This window comes from Stigmatopora nigra, unplaced genomic scaffold, assembly GCF_051989575.1.
Source record: "Stigmatopora nigra isolate UIUO_SnigA unplaced genomic scaffold, RoL_Snig_1.1 HiC_scaffold_24, whole genome shotgun sequence".
NCBI classification, from domain to species: domain Eukaryota; kingdom Metazoa; phylum Chordata; class Actinopteri; order Syngnathiformes; family Syngnathidae; genus Stigmatopora; species Stigmatopora nigra.
Genome location: NW_027551603.1, coordinates 1,275,680 through 1,289,073, shown reverse-complemented (window position 1 = coordinate 1,289,073; position 13,394 = coordinate 1,275,680). Strand labels below are relative to the sequence as shown.

At 54.8% G+C, this 13,394-nt stretch overlaps 75 pseudogenes; all 75 read left to right on the top strand.

Moving 5' to 3' along the window:
- Positions 1–42: 42 nt before the first annotated feature.
- LOC144186986 (5S ribosomal RNA) lies at positions 43–171 on the top strand (annotated as a pseudogene).
- Positions 172–227: 56 nt separating this feature from the next.
- Positions 228–346, top strand: LOC144191565 (5S ribosomal RNA; annotated as a pseudogene).
- Positions 347–402: 56 nt separating this feature from the next.
- On the top strand, positions 403–531 carry LOC144183841 (5S ribosomal RNA; annotated as a pseudogene).
- A 56-nt stretch (positions 532–587) lies between these two features.
- LOC144188246 (5S ribosomal RNA) lies at positions 588–706 on the top strand (annotated as a pseudogene).
- Positions 707–762: 56 nt separating this feature from the next.
- On the top strand, positions 763–881 carry LOC144181810 (5S ribosomal RNA; annotated as a pseudogene).
- A 56-nt stretch (positions 882–937) lies between these two features.
- LOC144183812 (5S ribosomal RNA) lies at positions 938–1,056 on the top strand (annotated as a pseudogene).
- Positions 1,057–1,112: 56 nt separating this feature from the next.
- LOC144181771 (5S ribosomal RNA) lies at positions 1,113–1,231 on the top strand (annotated as a pseudogene).
- A 56-nt stretch (positions 1,232–1,287) lies between these two features.
- LOC144182012 (5S ribosomal RNA) lies at positions 1,288–1,406 on the top strand (annotated as a pseudogene).
- A 56-nt stretch (positions 1,407–1,462) lies between these two features.
- On the top strand, positions 1,463–1,591 carry LOC144187029 (5S ribosomal RNA; annotated as a pseudogene).
- Positions 1,592–1,647: 56 nt separating this feature from the next.
- On the top strand, positions 1,648–1,766 carry LOC144183168 (5S ribosomal RNA; annotated as a pseudogene).
- A 56-nt stretch (positions 1,767–1,822) lies between these two features.
- LOC144184644 (5S ribosomal RNA) lies at positions 1,823–1,951 on the top strand (annotated as a pseudogene).
- Positions 1,952–2,007: 56 nt separating this feature from the next.
- Positions 2,008–2,126, top strand: LOC144186312 (5S ribosomal RNA; annotated as a pseudogene).
- A 56-nt stretch (positions 2,127–2,182) lies between these two features.
- LOC144190410 (5S ribosomal RNA) lies at positions 2,183–2,301 on the top strand (annotated as a pseudogene).
- Positions 2,302–2,357: 56 nt separating this feature from the next.
- On the top strand, positions 2,358–2,476 carry LOC144190861 (5S ribosomal RNA; annotated as a pseudogene).
- A 56-nt stretch (positions 2,477–2,532) lies between these two features.
- Positions 2,533–2,651, top strand: LOC144188471 (5S ribosomal RNA; annotated as a pseudogene).
- A 56-nt stretch (positions 2,652–2,707) lies between these two features.
- On the top strand, positions 2,708–2,826 carry LOC144187579 (5S ribosomal RNA; annotated as a pseudogene).
- Positions 2,827–2,882: 56 nt separating this feature from the next.
- On the top strand, positions 2,883–3,011 carry LOC144183526 (5S ribosomal RNA; annotated as a pseudogene).
- Positions 3,012–3,067: 56 nt separating this feature from the next.
- LOC144184372 (5S ribosomal RNA) lies at positions 3,068–3,196 on the top strand (annotated as a pseudogene).
- A 56-nt stretch (positions 3,197–3,252) lies between these two features.
- On the top strand, positions 3,253–3,371 carry LOC144183032 (5S ribosomal RNA; annotated as a pseudogene).
- Positions 3,372–3,427: 56 nt separating this feature from the next.
- On the top strand, positions 3,428–3,556 carry LOC144184876 (5S ribosomal RNA; annotated as a pseudogene).
- Positions 3,557–3,612: 56 nt separating this feature from the next.
- Positions 3,613–3,731, top strand: LOC144183394 (5S ribosomal RNA; annotated as a pseudogene).
- A 56-nt stretch (positions 3,732–3,787) lies between these two features.
- On the top strand, positions 3,788–3,906 carry LOC144188771 (5S ribosomal RNA; annotated as a pseudogene).
- A 56-nt stretch (positions 3,907–3,962) lies between these two features.
- Positions 3,963–4,081, top strand: LOC144182767 (5S ribosomal RNA; annotated as a pseudogene).
- A 56-nt stretch (positions 4,082–4,137) lies between these two features.
- LOC144181909 (5S ribosomal RNA) lies at positions 4,138–4,266 on the top strand (annotated as a pseudogene).
- A 56-nt stretch (positions 4,267–4,322) lies between these two features.
- Positions 4,323–4,451, top strand: LOC144187028 (5S ribosomal RNA; annotated as a pseudogene).
- Positions 4,452–4,507: 56 nt separating this feature from the next.
- Positions 4,508–4,626, top strand: LOC144182472 (5S ribosomal RNA; annotated as a pseudogene).
- Positions 4,627–4,682: 56 nt separating this feature from the next.
- Positions 4,683–4,801, top strand: LOC144185739 (5S ribosomal RNA; annotated as a pseudogene).
- Positions 4,802–4,857: 56 nt separating this feature from the next.
- On the top strand, positions 4,858–4,986 carry LOC144184642 (5S ribosomal RNA; annotated as a pseudogene).
- Positions 4,987–5,042: 56 nt separating this feature from the next.
- LOC144186301 (5S ribosomal RNA) lies at positions 5,043–5,161 on the top strand (annotated as a pseudogene).
- A 56-nt stretch (positions 5,162–5,217) lies between these two features.
- Positions 5,218–5,346, top strand: LOC144183840 (5S ribosomal RNA; annotated as a pseudogene).
- Positions 5,347–5,402: 56 nt separating this feature from the next.
- LOC144191335 (5S ribosomal RNA) lies at positions 5,403–5,521 on the top strand (annotated as a pseudogene).
- A 56-nt stretch (positions 5,522–5,577) lies between these two features.
- On the top strand, positions 5,578–5,696 carry LOC144190155 (5S ribosomal RNA; annotated as a pseudogene).
- A 56-nt stretch (positions 5,697–5,752) lies between these two features.
- LOC144187027 (5S ribosomal RNA) lies at positions 5,753–5,881 on the top strand (annotated as a pseudogene).
- A 56-nt stretch (positions 5,882–5,937) lies between these two features.
- On the top strand, positions 5,938–6,056 carry LOC144183167 (5S ribosomal RNA; annotated as a pseudogene).
- A 56-nt stretch (positions 6,057–6,112) lies between these two features.
- Positions 6,113–6,241, top strand: LOC144184641 (5S ribosomal RNA; annotated as a pseudogene).
- Positions 6,242–6,297: 56 nt separating this feature from the next.
- Positions 6,298–6,416, top strand: LOC144186289 (5S ribosomal RNA; annotated as a pseudogene).
- A 56-nt stretch (positions 6,417–6,472) lies between these two features.
- LOC144182425 (5S ribosomal RNA) lies at positions 6,473–6,591 on the top strand (annotated as a pseudogene).
- Positions 6,592–6,647: 56 nt separating this feature from the next.
- LOC144191081 (5S ribosomal RNA) lies at positions 6,648–6,766 on the top strand (annotated as a pseudogene).
- Positions 6,767–6,822: 56 nt separating this feature from the next.
- LOC144190860 (5S ribosomal RNA) lies at positions 6,823–6,941 on the top strand (annotated as a pseudogene).
- Positions 6,942–6,997: 56 nt separating this feature from the next.
- LOC144188470 (5S ribosomal RNA) lies at positions 6,998–7,116 on the top strand (annotated as a pseudogene).
- Positions 7,117–7,172: 56 nt separating this feature from the next.
- LOC144187577 (5S ribosomal RNA) lies at positions 7,173–7,291 on the top strand (annotated as a pseudogene).
- A 56-nt stretch (positions 7,292–7,347) lies between these two features.
- On the top strand, positions 7,348–7,476 carry LOC144183801 (5S ribosomal RNA; annotated as a pseudogene).
- Positions 7,477–7,532: 56 nt separating this feature from the next.
- On the top strand, positions 7,533–7,661 carry LOC144184371 (5S ribosomal RNA; annotated as a pseudogene).
- A 56-nt stretch (positions 7,662–7,717) lies between these two features.
- On the top strand, positions 7,718–7,836 carry LOC144191374 (5S ribosomal RNA; annotated as a pseudogene).
- A 56-nt stretch (positions 7,837–7,892) lies between these two features.
- LOC144184875 (5S ribosomal RNA) lies at positions 7,893–8,021 on the top strand (annotated as a pseudogene).
- A 56-nt stretch (positions 8,022–8,077) lies between these two features.
- LOC144183393 (5S ribosomal RNA) lies at positions 8,078–8,196 on the top strand (annotated as a pseudogene).
- A 56-nt stretch (positions 8,197–8,252) lies between these two features.
- Positions 8,253–8,371, top strand: LOC144188770 (5S ribosomal RNA; annotated as a pseudogene).
- A 56-nt stretch (positions 8,372–8,427) lies between these two features.
- Positions 8,428–8,546, top strand: LOC144182756 (5S ribosomal RNA; annotated as a pseudogene).
- Positions 8,547–8,602: 56 nt separating this feature from the next.
- LOC144181908 (5S ribosomal RNA) lies at positions 8,603–8,731 on the top strand (annotated as a pseudogene).
- Positions 8,732–8,787: 56 nt separating this feature from the next.
- Positions 8,788–8,916, top strand: LOC144187026 (5S ribosomal RNA; annotated as a pseudogene).
- A 56-nt stretch (positions 8,917–8,972) lies between these two features.
- LOC144182471 (5S ribosomal RNA) lies at positions 8,973–9,091 on the top strand (annotated as a pseudogene).
- Positions 9,092–9,147: 56 nt separating this feature from the next.
- On the top strand, positions 9,148–9,266 carry LOC144185738 (5S ribosomal RNA; annotated as a pseudogene).
- Positions 9,267–9,322: 56 nt separating this feature from the next.
- On the top strand, positions 9,323–9,451 carry LOC144184640 (5S ribosomal RNA; annotated as a pseudogene).
- Positions 9,452–9,507: 56 nt separating this feature from the next.
- On the top strand, positions 9,508–9,626 carry LOC144186278 (5S ribosomal RNA; annotated as a pseudogene).
- Positions 9,627–9,682: 56 nt separating this feature from the next.
- Positions 9,683–9,801, top strand: LOC144181770 (5S ribosomal RNA; annotated as a pseudogene).
- A 56-nt stretch (positions 9,802–9,857) lies between these two features.
- Positions 9,858–9,976, top strand: LOC144189532 (5S ribosomal RNA; annotated as a pseudogene).
- A 56-nt stretch (positions 9,977–10,032) lies between these two features.
- LOC144187025 (5S ribosomal RNA) lies at positions 10,033–10,161 on the top strand (annotated as a pseudogene).
- Positions 10,162–10,217: 56 nt separating this feature from the next.
- LOC144181732 (5S ribosomal RNA) lies at positions 10,218–10,336 on the top strand (annotated as a pseudogene).
- Positions 10,337–10,392: 56 nt separating this feature from the next.
- LOC144186747 (5S ribosomal RNA) lies at positions 10,393–10,521 on the top strand (annotated as a pseudogene).
- A 56-nt stretch (positions 10,522–10,577) lies between these two features.
- Positions 10,578–10,696, top strand: LOC144191564 (5S ribosomal RNA; annotated as a pseudogene).
- Positions 10,697–10,752: 56 nt separating this feature from the next.
- Positions 10,753–10,881, top strand: LOC144183839 (5S ribosomal RNA; annotated as a pseudogene).
- Positions 10,882–10,937: 56 nt separating this feature from the next.
- On the top strand, positions 10,938–11,056 carry LOC144190214 (5S ribosomal RNA; annotated as a pseudogene).
- A 56-nt stretch (positions 11,057–11,112) lies between these two features.
- On the top strand, positions 11,113–11,231 carry LOC144181809 (5S ribosomal RNA; annotated as a pseudogene).
- A 56-nt stretch (positions 11,232–11,287) lies between these two features.
- On the top strand, positions 11,288–11,406 carry LOC144190191 (5S ribosomal RNA; annotated as a pseudogene).
- Positions 11,407–11,462: 56 nt separating this feature from the next.
- Positions 11,463–11,581, top strand: LOC144184796 (5S ribosomal RNA; annotated as a pseudogene).
- A 56-nt stretch (positions 11,582–11,637) lies between these two features.
- Positions 11,638–11,756, top strand: LOC144189531 (5S ribosomal RNA; annotated as a pseudogene).
- Positions 11,757–11,812: 56 nt separating this feature from the next.
- On the top strand, positions 11,813–11,941 carry LOC144187024 (5S ribosomal RNA; annotated as a pseudogene).
- A 56-nt stretch (positions 11,942–11,997) lies between these two features.
- On the top strand, positions 11,998–12,116 carry LOC144183166 (5S ribosomal RNA; annotated as a pseudogene).
- A 56-nt stretch (positions 12,117–12,172) lies between these two features.
- On the top strand, positions 12,173–12,301 carry LOC144184639 (5S ribosomal RNA; annotated as a pseudogene).
- A 56-nt stretch (positions 12,302–12,357) lies between these two features.
- LOC144186267 (5S ribosomal RNA) lies at positions 12,358–12,476 on the top strand (annotated as a pseudogene).
- A 56-nt stretch (positions 12,477–12,532) lies between these two features.
- Positions 12,533–12,651, top strand: LOC144189564 (5S ribosomal RNA; annotated as a pseudogene).
- A 56-nt stretch (positions 12,652–12,707) lies between these two features.
- Positions 12,708–12,826, top strand: LOC144183293 (5S ribosomal RNA; annotated as a pseudogene).
- A 56-nt stretch (positions 12,827–12,882) lies between these two features.
- LOC144190858 (5S ribosomal RNA) lies at positions 12,883–13,001 on the top strand (annotated as a pseudogene).
- A 56-nt stretch (positions 13,002–13,057) lies between these two features.
- LOC144188469 (5S ribosomal RNA) lies at positions 13,058–13,176 on the top strand (annotated as a pseudogene).
- Positions 13,177–13,232: 56 nt separating this feature from the next.
- Positions 13,233–13,351, top strand: LOC144187576 (5S ribosomal RNA; annotated as a pseudogene).
- The last annotated feature ends 43 nt before the right edge of the window (positions 13,352–13,394 follow it).

Here is a 13,394-nt window from a genome sequence, read left to right as displayed (position 1 = left end):
TTTTTCGACATTTCATGGGTGTCCATCTGCTAGTGCAGTACCGCTCACGGCCATACCACCCTGATAAGGCCCGATCTCGTCCGATCTCGTCCGATCTCGGAAGCCAAACATGGATCGGCCTGGTTAGTACCTAATTGGGAGACCGCTTGGGAATACCAGATGCTGTGAGCATCATACCCCGCATCTTTTTCGACATTTCATGGGTGTCCATCTGCTAGTGCAGTACCGCTCACGGCCATACCACCCTGAAAAGGCCCGATCTCGTCCGATCTCGGAAGCCAAACATTGTTCGGCCTGTTTAGTACCTGATTGGGAGACCGCTTGGGAATACCAGGTGCTGTGAGCATCAGACCCCGCATCTTTTTCGACATTTCATGGGTGTCCATCTGCAAGAGCAGTACCGTTCACGGCCATACCACCCTGATAAGGCCCGATCTCGCCCGATCTCGTCCGATCTCGGCAGCCAAGCATGGTTCGGCCTGGTTAGTACCTGATTGGGAGACCGCTTGGGAATACCAGGTGCTGTGAGCATCATACCCCGCATCTTTTTCGACATTTCATGGGTGTCCATCTGCTAGCGCAGGACCGCTCACGGCCATACCACCCTGAAAAGGCCCGATCTCGTCCGATCTTGGAAGCCAAGCATGGTTCGGCCTGGTTAGTACCTGATTGGGAGACCGCTTGGGAATACCAGGTGCTGTGAGCATCATACCCCGCATCTTTTTCGACATTTCATGGGTGTCCATCTGCAAGATCAGTATCGCCCACGGCCATACCACCCTGAAAAGGCCCGATCTCGTCCGATCTCGGAAGCCAAGCATGGTTCGGCCTGGTTAGTACCTGATTGGGAGACCGCTTGGGAATACCAGTTGCTGTGAGCATCATACCCCGCATCTTTTTCGACATTTCATGGGTGTCCATCTGCAAAAGCAGTACCGCTCACGGCCATACCAACCTGAAAAGGCCCGATCTCGTCCGATCTAGGCAGCCAAGCATGGTTCGGCCTGGTTAGTACCTGATTGGGAGACCGCTTGGGAATACCAGGTGCTGTGAGCATCATACCCCGCATCTTTTTCGACATTTCATGGGTGTCCATCTGCTAGTGCAGTACCGCTCACGGCCATACCACCCTGAAAAGGCCCGATCTCGCCCGATCTCGGAAGCCAAGCATGGTTCGGCCTGTTTAGTACCTGATTGGGAGACCGCTTGGGAATACCAGGTGCTGTGTGCATCATACCCCGCATCTTTTTCGACATTTCATGGGTGTCCATCTGCTAGTGCAGTACCGCCCACGTCCATACCACCCTGAAAAGGCCCGATCTCGTCCGATCTCGGCAGCCAAGCATGGTTCGGCCTGGTTAGTACCTGATTGGGAGACCGCTTGGGAATACCAGGTGCTGTGAGCATCATACCCCGCACCTTTTTCGACATTTCATGGGTGTCCATCTGCAAGAGCAGTACCGCTCACGGCCATACCACCCTGATAAGGCCCGATCTCGCCCGATCTCGTCCGATCTCGGCAGCCAAGCAGGGTTCTGCCTGTTTAGTACCTGATTGGGAGACCGCTTGGGATTACCAGGTGCTGTGAGCATCTTGCCCCGCATCTTTTTCGACATTTCATGGGTGTCCATCTGCGAGAGTAGTACCGCTCACGGCCATACCACCCTGAGAAGGCCCAATCTCCTCCGATCTCGGAAGCCAAGCATGGTACGGCCTGGTAAGTACCTGATTGGGAGACCGCTTGGGAATACCAGGTGCTGTGAGCATCATACCCCGCATCTTTTTCGACATTTCATGGGTGTCCATCTGCTAGTGCAGTACCGCTCACGGCCATACCACCCTGAAAAGGCCCGATCTCGTCCGATCTCGTCCGATCTCGGAAGCCAAACATGGATCGGCCTGGTTAGTACCTAATTGGGAGACCGCTTGGGAATACCAGGTGCTGTGAGCATCATACCCCGCATCTTTTTCGACATTTCATGGGTGTCCATCTGCTAGTGCAGTACCGCTCACGGCCATACCACCCTGAAAAGGCCCGATCTCGTCCGATCTCGGCAGCCAAGCATGGTTCGGCCTGGTTAGTACCTGATTGGGAGACCGCTTGGGAATACCAGGTGCTGTGAGCATCATACCCAGCATCTTTTTCGACATTTCATGGGTGTCCATCTGCAAGAGCAGTACTGGTCACGGCCATACCACCCTGAAAAGGCCCGATCTCGTCCGATCTCGGAAGCCAAGCATGGTTCGGCCTGGTTAGTACCTGATTGGGAGACCGCCTGGAAATACCAGGTGCTGTGAGCATCATACCCCGCATCTTTTTCGACATTTCATGGGTGTCCATCTGCTAGTGCAGTACCGCTCACGGCCATACCACCCTGAAAAGGCCCGATCTCGTCCGATCTCGGCAGCCAAGCATGGTTCGGCCTGTTTAGTACCTGATTGGGAGACCGCTTCGGAATACCAGGTGCTGTGAGCATCATACCCCGCATCTTTTTCGACATTTCATGGGTGTCCATCTGCTAATGCAGTACCGCTCACGGCCATACCACCCTGAAAAGGCCCGATCTCGCCCGATCTCGGAAGCCAAGCATGGTTCGGCCTGGTTAGTACCTGATTGGGAGACCGCTTGGGAATACCAGGTGCTGTGAGCATCATACCCCGCATCTTTTTCGACATTTCATGGGTGTCCATCTGCTAGTGCAGTCCCGCTCACGGCCATACCACCCTGAAAAGGCCCGATCTCGTCCGATCTCGGAAGCCAAGCATGGTTCGGCCTGTTTAGTACCTGATTGGGAGACCGCTTGGGAATACCAGGTGCTGTGAGCATCATACCCCGCATCTTTTTCGACATTCCATGGGTGTCCATCTGCAAGAGCAGTACCGCTCACGGCCATACCGCCCTGATAAGGCCCGACCTCGCCCGATCTCGTCTGATCTCGGCAGCCAAGCATGGTTCGGCCTGGTTAGTACCTGATTGGGAGACCGCTTGGGAATACCAGGTGCTGTGAGCATCATACCCCGCATCTTTTTCGACATTTCATGGGTGTCCATCTGCTAGTGCAGTACCGCTCACGGCCATACCACCCTGATAAGGCCCGATCTCGCCCGATTTCGTCCGATCTCGGCAGCCAAGCATGGTTCGGCCTGGTTAGTACCTGATTGGGAGACCGCTTGGGAATACCAGGTGCTGTGAGCATCATACCCCGCATATTTTTCGACATTTCATGGGTGTCCATCTGCAAGAGCAGTACCGCTCACGGCCATACCACCCTGTAAAGGCCCGATCTCGTCCGATCTTGGAGGCCAAGCATGGTTCGGCCTGGTTAGTACCTGATTGGGAGACTGCTTGGGAATACCAGGTGCTGTGAGCATCATACCCCGCATCTTTTTCGACATTTCATGGGTGTCCATCTGCTAGTGCAGTACCGCTCACGGCCATACAACCCTGATAAGGCCCGATCTCGTCCGATCTCGTCCGATCTCGGCAGCCAAGCATGGTTCGGCCTGTTTAGTACCTGATTGGGAGACCGCTTGGGAATACCAGGTGCTGTGAGCATCATACCTCGCATCTTTTTCGACATTTCATGGGTGTCCATCTGCATGAGCAGTACCGCTCACGGCCATACCACCCTGAAAAGGCCCGATCTTGTCCGATCTCAGAAGCCAAGCATGGTTCGGTCTGGTTAGTACCTGATTGGGAGACCGCTTGGGAATACCAGGTGCTGTGAGCATCACACCACGCATCTTTTTCGACATTTCATGGGTGTCCATCTGCTAGTGCAGTACCGCTCACGGCCATACCACCCTGAAAAGGCCCGATCTCGTCCGATCTCGGCAGCCAAGCATGGTTCGGCCTGTTTAGTACCTGATTGGGAGACCGCTTGGGAATACCAGGTGCTGTGAGCATCATACCCCGCATCTTTTTCGACATTTCATGGGTGTCCATCTGCTAATGCAGTACCGCTCACGGCCATACCACCCTGAAAAGGCCCGATCTCGTCCGATCTCGGAAGCCAAGCATGGTCCGGCCTGGTTAGTACCTGATTGGGAGACCGCTTGGGAATACCAGGTGCTGTGAGCATCATACCCCGCATCTTTTTCGACATTTCATGGGTGTCCATCTGCAAGAGCAGTACCGCTCACGGCCATACCACCCTGAAAAGGCCCGATCTCGCCCGATCTCGTCCGATCTCGGCAGCCAAGCATGGTTCGGCCTGGTTAGTACCTGATTGGGAGACCGCTTGGGAATACCAGGTGCTGTGAGCATCATACCCCGCACCTTTTTCGACATTTCATGGGTGTCCATCTGCAAGAGCAGTACCGCTCACGGCCATACCACCCTGATAAGGCCCGATCTCGCCCGATCTCGTCCGATCTCGGCAGCCAAGCAGGGTTCTGCCTGTTTAGTACCTGATTGGGAGACCGCTTGGGATTACCAGGTGCTGTGAGCATCTTGCCCCGCATCTTTTTCGACATTTCATGGGTGTCCATCTGCAAGAGTAGTACCGCTCACGGCCATACCACCCTGAAAAGGCCCAATCTCCTCCGATCTCGGAAGCCAAACATGGTTCGGCCTGGTAAGTACCTGATTGGGAGACCGCTTGGGAATACCAGGTGCTGTGAGCATCATACCCCGCATCTTTTTCGACATTTCATGGGTGTCCATCTGCAAAAGCAGTACCGCTCACGGCCATACCACCCTGAAAAGGCCCGATTTCGCCCGATCTAGGTAGCCAAGCATGGTCCGGCCTGGTTAGTACCTGATTGGGAGACCGCTTGGGAATACCAGGTGCTGTGAGCATCATACCCCGCATCTTTTTCGACATTTCATGGGTGTCCATCTGCTAGTGCAGTACCGCTCACGGCCATACCACCCTGAAAAGGCCCGATCTCGTCCGATCTCGTCCGATCTCGGAAGCCAAACATGGATCGGCCTGGTTAGTACCTAATTGGGAGACCGCTTGGGAATACCAGGTGCTGTGAGCATCATACCCCGCATCTTTTTCGACATTTCATGGGTGTCCATCTGCTAGTGCAGTACCGCTCACGGCCATACCACCCTGAAAAGGCCCGATCTCGTCCGATCTCGGCAGCCAAGCATGGTTCGGCCTGGTTAGTACCTGATTGGGAGACCGCTTGGGAATACCAGGTGCTGTGAGCATCAGACCCCGCATCTTTTTCGACATTTCATGGGTGTCCATCTGCAAGAGCAGTACCGTTCACGGCCATACCACCCTGATAAGGCCCGATCTCGCCCGATCTCGTCCGATCTCGGCAGCCAAGCATGGTTCGGCCTGGTTAGTACCTGATTGGGAGACCGCTTGGGAATACCAGGTGCTGTGAGCATCATACCCCGCATCTTTTTCGACATTTCATGGGTGTCCATCTGCTGGCGCAGGACCGCTCACGGCCATACCACCCTGAAAAGGCCCGATCTCGTCCGATCTAGGCAGCCAAGCATGGTTCGGCCTGGTTAGTACCTGATTGGGAGACCGCTTGGGAATACCAGGTGCTGTGAGCATCATACCCCGCATCTTTTTCGACATTTCATGGGTGTCCATCTGCTAGTGCAGTACCGCTCACGGCCATACCACCCTGAAAAGGCCCGATCTCGCCCGATCTCGGAAGCCAAGCATGGTTCGGCCTGTTTAGTACCTGATTGGGAGACCGCTTGGGAATACCAGGTGCTGTGAGCATCATACCCCGCACCTTTTTCGACATTTCATGGGTGTCCATCTGCAAGAGCAGTACCGCTCACGGCCATACCACCCTGATAAGGCCCGATCTCGCCCGATCTCGTCCGATCTCGGCAGCCAAGCAGGGTTCTGCCTGTTTAGTACCTGATTGGGAGACCGCTTGGGATTACCAGGTGCTGTGAGCATCTTGCCCCGCATCTTTTTCGACATTTCATGGGTGTCCATCTGCGAGAGTAGTACCGCTCACGGCCATACCACCCTGAGAAGGCCCAATCTCCTCCGATCTCGGAAGCCAAGCATGGTACGGCCTGGTAAGTACCTGATTGGGAGACCGCTTGGGAATACCAGGTGCTGTGAGCATCATACCCCGCATCTTTTTCGACATTTCATGGGTGTCCATCTGCTAGTGCAGTACCGCTCACGGCCATACCACCCTGAAAAGGCCCGATCTCGTCCGATCTCGTCCGATCTCGGAAGCCAAACATGGATCGGCCTGGTTAGTACCTAATTGGGAGACCGCTTGGGAATACCAGGTGCTGTGAGCATCATACCCCGCATCTTTTTCGACATTTCATGGGTGTCCATCTGCTAGTGCAGTACCGCTCACGGCCATACCACCCTGAAAAGGCCCGATCTCGTCCGATCTCGGCAGCCAAGCATGGTTCGGCCTGGTTAGTACCTGATTGGGAGACCGCTTGGGAATACCAGGTGCTGTGAGCATCATACCCAGCATCTTTTTCGACATTTCATGGGTGTCCATCTGCAAGAGCAGTACTGCTCACGGCCATACCACCCTGAAAAGGCCCAATCTCGTCCAATCTCGGAAGCCAAGCATGGTTCGGCCTGGTTAGTACCTGATTGGGAGACCGCTTGGGAATACCAGGTGCTGTGAGCATCATACCCCGCATCTTTTTCAACATTTCATGGGTGTCCATCTGCTAGAACAGTACCGGTCACGGCCATACCACCCTGAAAAGGCCCGATCTCGTCCGATCTCGGAAGCCAAGCATGGTTCGGCCTGGTTAGTACCTGATTGGGAGACCGCTTGGAAATACCAGGTGCTGTGAGCATCATACCCCGCATCTTTTTCGACATTTCATGGGTGTCCATCTGCTAGTGCAGTACCGCTCACGGCCATACCACCCTGAAAAGGCCCGATCTCGTCCGATCTCGGCAGCCAAGCATGGTTCGGCCTGTTTAGTACCTGATTGGGAGACCGCTTCGGAATACCAGGTGCTGTGAGCATCATACCCCGCATCTTTTTCGACATTTCATGGGTGTCCATCTGCTAATGCAGTACCGCTCACGGCCATACCACCCTGAAAAGGCCCGATCTCGCCCGATCTCGGAAGCCAAGCATGGTTCGGCCTGGTTAGTACCTGATTGGGAGACCGCTTGGGAATACCAGGTGCTGTGAGCATCATACCCCGCATCTTTTTCGACATTTCATGGGTGTCCATCTGCTAGTGCAGTCCCGCTCACGGCCATACCACCCTGAAAAGGCCCGATCTCGTCCGATCTCGGAAGCCAAGCATGGTTCGGCCTGTTTAGTACCTGATTGGGAGACCGCTTGGGAATACCAGGTGCTGTGAGCATCATACCCCGCATCTTTTTCGACATTCCATGGGTGTCCATCTGCAAGAGCAGTACCGCTCACAGCCATACCGCCCTGATAAGGCCCGACCTCGCCCGATCTCGTCTGATCTCGGCAGCCAAGCATGGTTCGGCCTGGTTAGTACCTGATTGGGAGACCGCTTGGGAATACCAGGTGCTGTGAGCATCATACCCCGCATCTTTTTCGACATTTCATGGGTGTCCATCTGCTAGTGCAGTACCGCTCACGGCCATACCACCCTGATAAGGCCCGATCTCGCCCGATTTCGTCCGATCTCGGCAGCCAAGCATGGTTCGGCCTGGTTAGTACCTGATTGGGAGACCGCTTGGGAATACCAGGTGCTGTGAGCATCATACCCCGCATATTTTTCGACATTTCATGGGTGTCCATCTGCAAGAGCAGTACCGCTCACGGCCATACCACCCTGTAAAGGCCCGATCTCGTCCGATCTTGGAGGCCAAGCATGGTTCGGCCTGGTTAGTACCTGATTGGGAGACCGCTTGGGAATACCAGGTGCTGTGAGCATCATACCCCGCATCTTTTTCGACATTTCATGGGTGTCCATCTGCTAGTGCAGTACCGCTCACGGCCATACAACCCTGATAAGGCCCGATCTCGTCCGATCTCGTCCGATCTCGGCAGCCAAGCATGGTTCGGCCTGTTTAGTACCTGATTGGGAGACCGCTTGGGAATACCAGGTGCTGTGAGCATCATACCTCGCATCTTTTTCGACATTTCATGGGTGTCCATCTGCATGAGCAGTACCGCTCACGGCCATACCACCCTGAAAAGGCCCGATCTTGTCCGATCTCAGAAGCCAAGCATGGTTCGGTCTGGTTAGTACCTGATTGGGAGACCGCTTGGGAATACCAGGTGCTGTGAGCATCACACCACGCATCTTTTTCGACATTTCATGGGTGTCCATCTGCTAGTGCAGTACCGCTCACGGCCATACCACCCTGAAAAGGCCCGATCTCGTCCGATCTCGGCAGCCAAGCATGGTTCGGCCTGTTTAGTACCTGATTGGGAGACCGCTTGGGAATACCAGGTGCTGTGAGCATCATACCCCGCATCTTTTTCGACATTTCATGGGTGTCCATCTGCTAATGCAGTACCGCTCACGGCCATACCACCCTGAAAAGGCCCGATCTCGTCCGATCTCGGAAGCCAAGCATGGTCCGGCCTGGTTAGTACCTGATTGGGAGACCGCTTGGGAATACCAGGTGCTGTGAGCATCATACCCCGCATCTTTTTCGACATTTCATGGGTGTCCATCTGCAAGAGCAGTACCGCTCACGGCCATACCACCCTGAAAAGGCCCGATCTCGCCCGATCTCGTCCGATCTCGGCAGCCAAGCATGGTTCGGCCTGGTTAGTACCTGATTGGGAGACCGCTTGGGAATACCAGGTGCTGTGAGCATCATACCCCGCACCTTTTTCGACATTTCATGGGTGTCCATCTGCAAGAGCAGTACCGCTCACGGCCATACCACCCTGATAAGGCCCGATCTCGCCCGATCTCGTCCGATCTCGGCAGCCAAGCAGGGTTCTGCCTGTTTAGTACCTGATTGGGAGACCGCTTGGGATTACCAGGTGCTGTGAGCATCTTGCCCCGCATCTTTTTCGACATTTCATGGGTGTCCATCTGCAAGAGTAGTACCGCTCACGGCCATACCACCCTGAAAAGGCCCAATCTCCTCCGATCTCGGAAGCCAAACATGGTTCGGCCTGGTAAGTACCTGATTGGGAGACCGCTTGGGAATACCAGGTGCTGTGAGCATCATACCCCGCATCTTTTTCGACATTTCATGGGTGTCCATCTGCAAAAGCAGTACCGCTCACGGCCATACCACCCTGAAAAGGCCCGATTTCGCCCGATCTAGGTAGCCAAGCATGGTCCGGCCTGGTTAGTACCTGATTGGGAGACCGCTTGGGAATACCAGGTGCTGTGAGCATCATACCCCGCATCTTTTTCGACATTTCATGGGTGTCCATCTGCTAGTGCAGTACCGCTCACGGCCATACCACCCTGAAAAGGCCCGATCTCGTCCGATCTCGTCCGATCTCGGAAGCCAAACATGGATCGGCCTGGTTAGTACCTAATTGGGAGACCGCTTGGGAATACCAGGTGCTGTGAGCATCATACCCCGCATCTTTTTCGACATTTCATGGGTGTCCATCTGCTAGTGCAGTACCGCTCACGGCCATACCACCCTGAAAAGGCCCGATCTCGTCCGATCTCGGCAGCCAAGCATGGTTCGGCCTGGTTAGTACCTGATTGGGAGACCGCTTGGGAATACCAGGTGCTGTGAGCATCATACCCAGCATCTTTTTCGACATTTCATGGGTGTCCATCTGCTAGTGCAGTACCGCTCACGGCCATACCACCCTGAAAAGGCCCGATCTCGCCCGATCTCGGAAGCCAAGCATGGTTCGGCCTGTTTAGTACCTGATTGGGAGACCGCTTGGGAATACCAGGTGCTGTGTGCATCATACCCCGCATCTTTTTCGACATTTCATGGGTGTCCATCTGCTTGTGCAGTACCGCCCACGGCCATACCACCCTGAAAAGGCCCGATCTCGTCCGATCTCGGCAGCCAAGCATGGTTCGGCCTGGTTAGTACCTGATTGGGAGACCGCTTGGGAATACCAGGTGCTGTGAGCATCATACCCCGCACCTTTTTCGACATTTCATGGGTGTCCATCTGCAAGAGCAGTACCGCTCACGGCCATACCACCCTGATAAGGCCCGATCTCGCCCGATCTCGTCCGATCTCGGCAGCCAAGCAGGGTTCTGCCTGTTTAGTACCTGATTGGGAGACCGCTTGGGATTACCAGGTGCTGTGAGCATCTTGCCCCGCATCTTTTTCGACATTTCATGGGTGTCCATCTGCGAGAGTAGTACCGCTCACGGCCATACCACCCTGAAAAGGCCCAATCTCCTCCGATCTCGGAAGCCAAGCATGGTACGGCCTGGTAAGTACCTGATTGGGAGACCGCTTGGGAATACCAGGTGCTGTGAGCATCATACCCCGCATCTTTTTCGACATTTCATGGGTGTCCATCTGCTAGTGCAGTTCCGCTCACGGCCATACCACCCTGAAAAGGCCCGATCTCGTCCGATCTCGTCCGATCTCGGAAGCCAAACATGGATCGGCCTGGTTAGTACCTAATTGGGAGACCGCTTGGGAATACCAGATGCTGTGAGCATCATACCCCGCATCTTTTTCGACATTTCATGGGTGTCCATCTGCTAGTGCAGTACCGCTCACGGCCATACCACCCTGAAAAGGCCCGATCTCGTCCGATCTCGGAAGCCAAACATTGTTCGGCCTGTTTAGTACCTGATTGGGAGACCGCTTGGGAATACCAGGTGCTGTGAGCATCAGACCCCGCATCTTTTTCGACATTTCATGGGTGTCCATCTGCAAGAGCAGTACCGTTCACGGCCATACCACCCTGATAAGGCCCGATCTCGCCCGATCTCGTCCGATCTCGGCAGCCAAGCATGGTTCGGCCTGGTTAGTACCTGATTGGGAGACCGCTTGGGAATACCAGGTGCTGTGAGCATCATACCCCGCATCTTTTTCGACATTTCATGGGTGTCCATCTGCTGGCGCAGGACCGCTCACGGCCATACCACCCTGAAAAGGCCCGATCTCGTCCGATCTCGGAAGCCAAGCATGGTTCGGCCTGGTTAGTACCTGATTGGGAGACCGCTTGGGAATACCAGGTGCTGTGAGCATCATACCCCGCATCTTTTTCGACATTTCATGGGTGTCCATCTGCAAGATCAGTATCGCCCACGGCCATACCACCCTGAAAAGGCCCGATCTCGTCCGATCTCGGAAGCCAAGCATGGTTCGGCCTGGTTAGTACCTGATTGGGAGACCGCTTGGGAATACCAGTTGCTGTGAGCATCATACCCCGCATCTTTTTCGACATTTCATGGGTGTCCATCTGCAAGAGCAGTACCGCTCACGGCCATACCACCCTGAAAAGGCCCGATCTCGTCCGATCTAGGAAGCCAAGCATGGTTCGGCCTGGTTAGTACCTGATTGGGAGACCGCTTGGGAATACCAGGTGCTGTGAGCATCATACCCCGCATCTTTTTCGACATTTCATGGGTGTCCATCTGCTAGTGCAGTACCGCTCACGGCCATACCACCCTGAAAAGGCCCGATCTCGCCCGATCTCGGAAGCCAAGCATGGTTCGGCCTGTTTAGTACCTGATTGGGAGACCGCTTGGGAATACCATGTGCTGTGTGCATCATACCCCGCATCTTTTTCGACATTTCATGGGTGTCCATCTGCTAGTGCAGTACCGCCCACGGCCATACCACCCTGAAAAGGCCCGATCTCGTCCGATCTCGGCAGCCAAGCATGGTTCGGCCTGGTTAGTACCTGATTGGGAGACCGCTTGGGAATACCAGGTGCTGTGAGCATCATACCCCGCACCTTTTTCGACATTTCATGGGTGTCCATCTGCAAGAGCAGTACCGCTCACGGCCATACCACCCTGATAAGGCCCGATCTCGCCCGATCTCGTCCGATCTCGGCAGCCAAGCAGGGTTCTGCCTGTTTAGTACCTGATTGGGAGACCGCTTGGGATTACCAGGTGCTGTGAGCATCTTGCCCCGCATCTTTTTCGACATTTCATGGGTGTCCATCTGCGAGAGTAGTACCGCTCACGGCCATACCACCCTGAGAAGGCCCAATCTCCTCCGATCTCGGAAGCCAAGCATGGTACGGCCTGGTAAGTACCTGATTGGGAGACCGCTTGGGAATACCAGGTGCTGTGAGCATCATACCCCGCATCTTTTTCGACATTTCATGGGTGTCCATCTGCTAGTGCAGTACCGCTCACGGCCATACCACCCTGAAAAGGCCCGATCTCGTCCGATCTCGTCCGATCTCGGAAGCCAAACATGGATCGGCCTGGTTAGTACCTAATTGGGAGACCGCTTGGGAATACCAGGTGCTGTGAGCATCATACCCCGCATCTTTTTCGACATTTCATGGGTGTCCATCTGCTAGTGCAGTACCGCTCACGGCCATACCACCCTGAAAAGGCCCGATCTCGTCCGATCTCGGCAGCCAAGCATGGTTCGGCCTGGTTAGTACCTGATTGGGAGACCGCTTGGGAATACCAGGTGCTGTGAGCATCATACCCAGCATCTTTTTCGACATTTCATGGGTGTCCATCTGCAAGAGCAGTACTGCTCACGGCCATACCACCCTGAAAAGGCCCAATCTCGTCCGATCTCGGAAGCCAAGCATGGTTCGGCCTGGTTAGTACCTGATTGGGAGACCGCTTGGGAATACCAGGTGCTGTGAGCATCATACCCCGCATCTTTTTCGACATTTCATGGGTGTCCATCTGCTAGTACAGTACCGGTCACGGCCATACCACCCTGAAAAGGCCCGATCTCGTCCGATCTCGGAAGCCAAGCATGGTTCGGCCTGGTTAGTACCTGATTAGGAGACCGCTTGGAAATACCAGGTGCTGTGAGCATCATACCCCGCATCTTTTTCGACATTTCATGGGTGTCCATCTGCTAGTGCAGTACCGCTCACGGCCATACCACCCTGAAAAGGCCCGATCTCGTCCGATCTCGGCAGCCAAGCATGGTTCGGCCTGTTTAGTACCTGATTGGGAGACCGCTTCGGAATACCAGGTGCTGTGAGCATCATACCCCGCATCTTTTTCGACATTTCATGGGTGTCCATCTGCTAATGCAGTACCGCTCACGGCCATACCACCCTGAAAAGGCCCGATCTCGCCCGATCTCGGAAGCCAAGCATGGTTCGGCCTGGTTAGTACCTGATTGGGAGACCGCTTGGGAATACCAGGTGCTGTGAGCATCATACCCCGCATCTTTTTCGACATTTCATGGGTGTCCATCTGCTAGTGCAGTCCCGCTCACGGCCATACCACCCTGAAAAGGCCCGATCTCGTCCGATCTCGGAAGCCAAGCATGGTTCGGCCTGTTTAGTACCTGATTGGGAGACCGCTTGGGAATACCAGGTGCTGTGAGCATCATACCCCGCATCTTTTTCGACATTCCATGGGTGTCCATCTG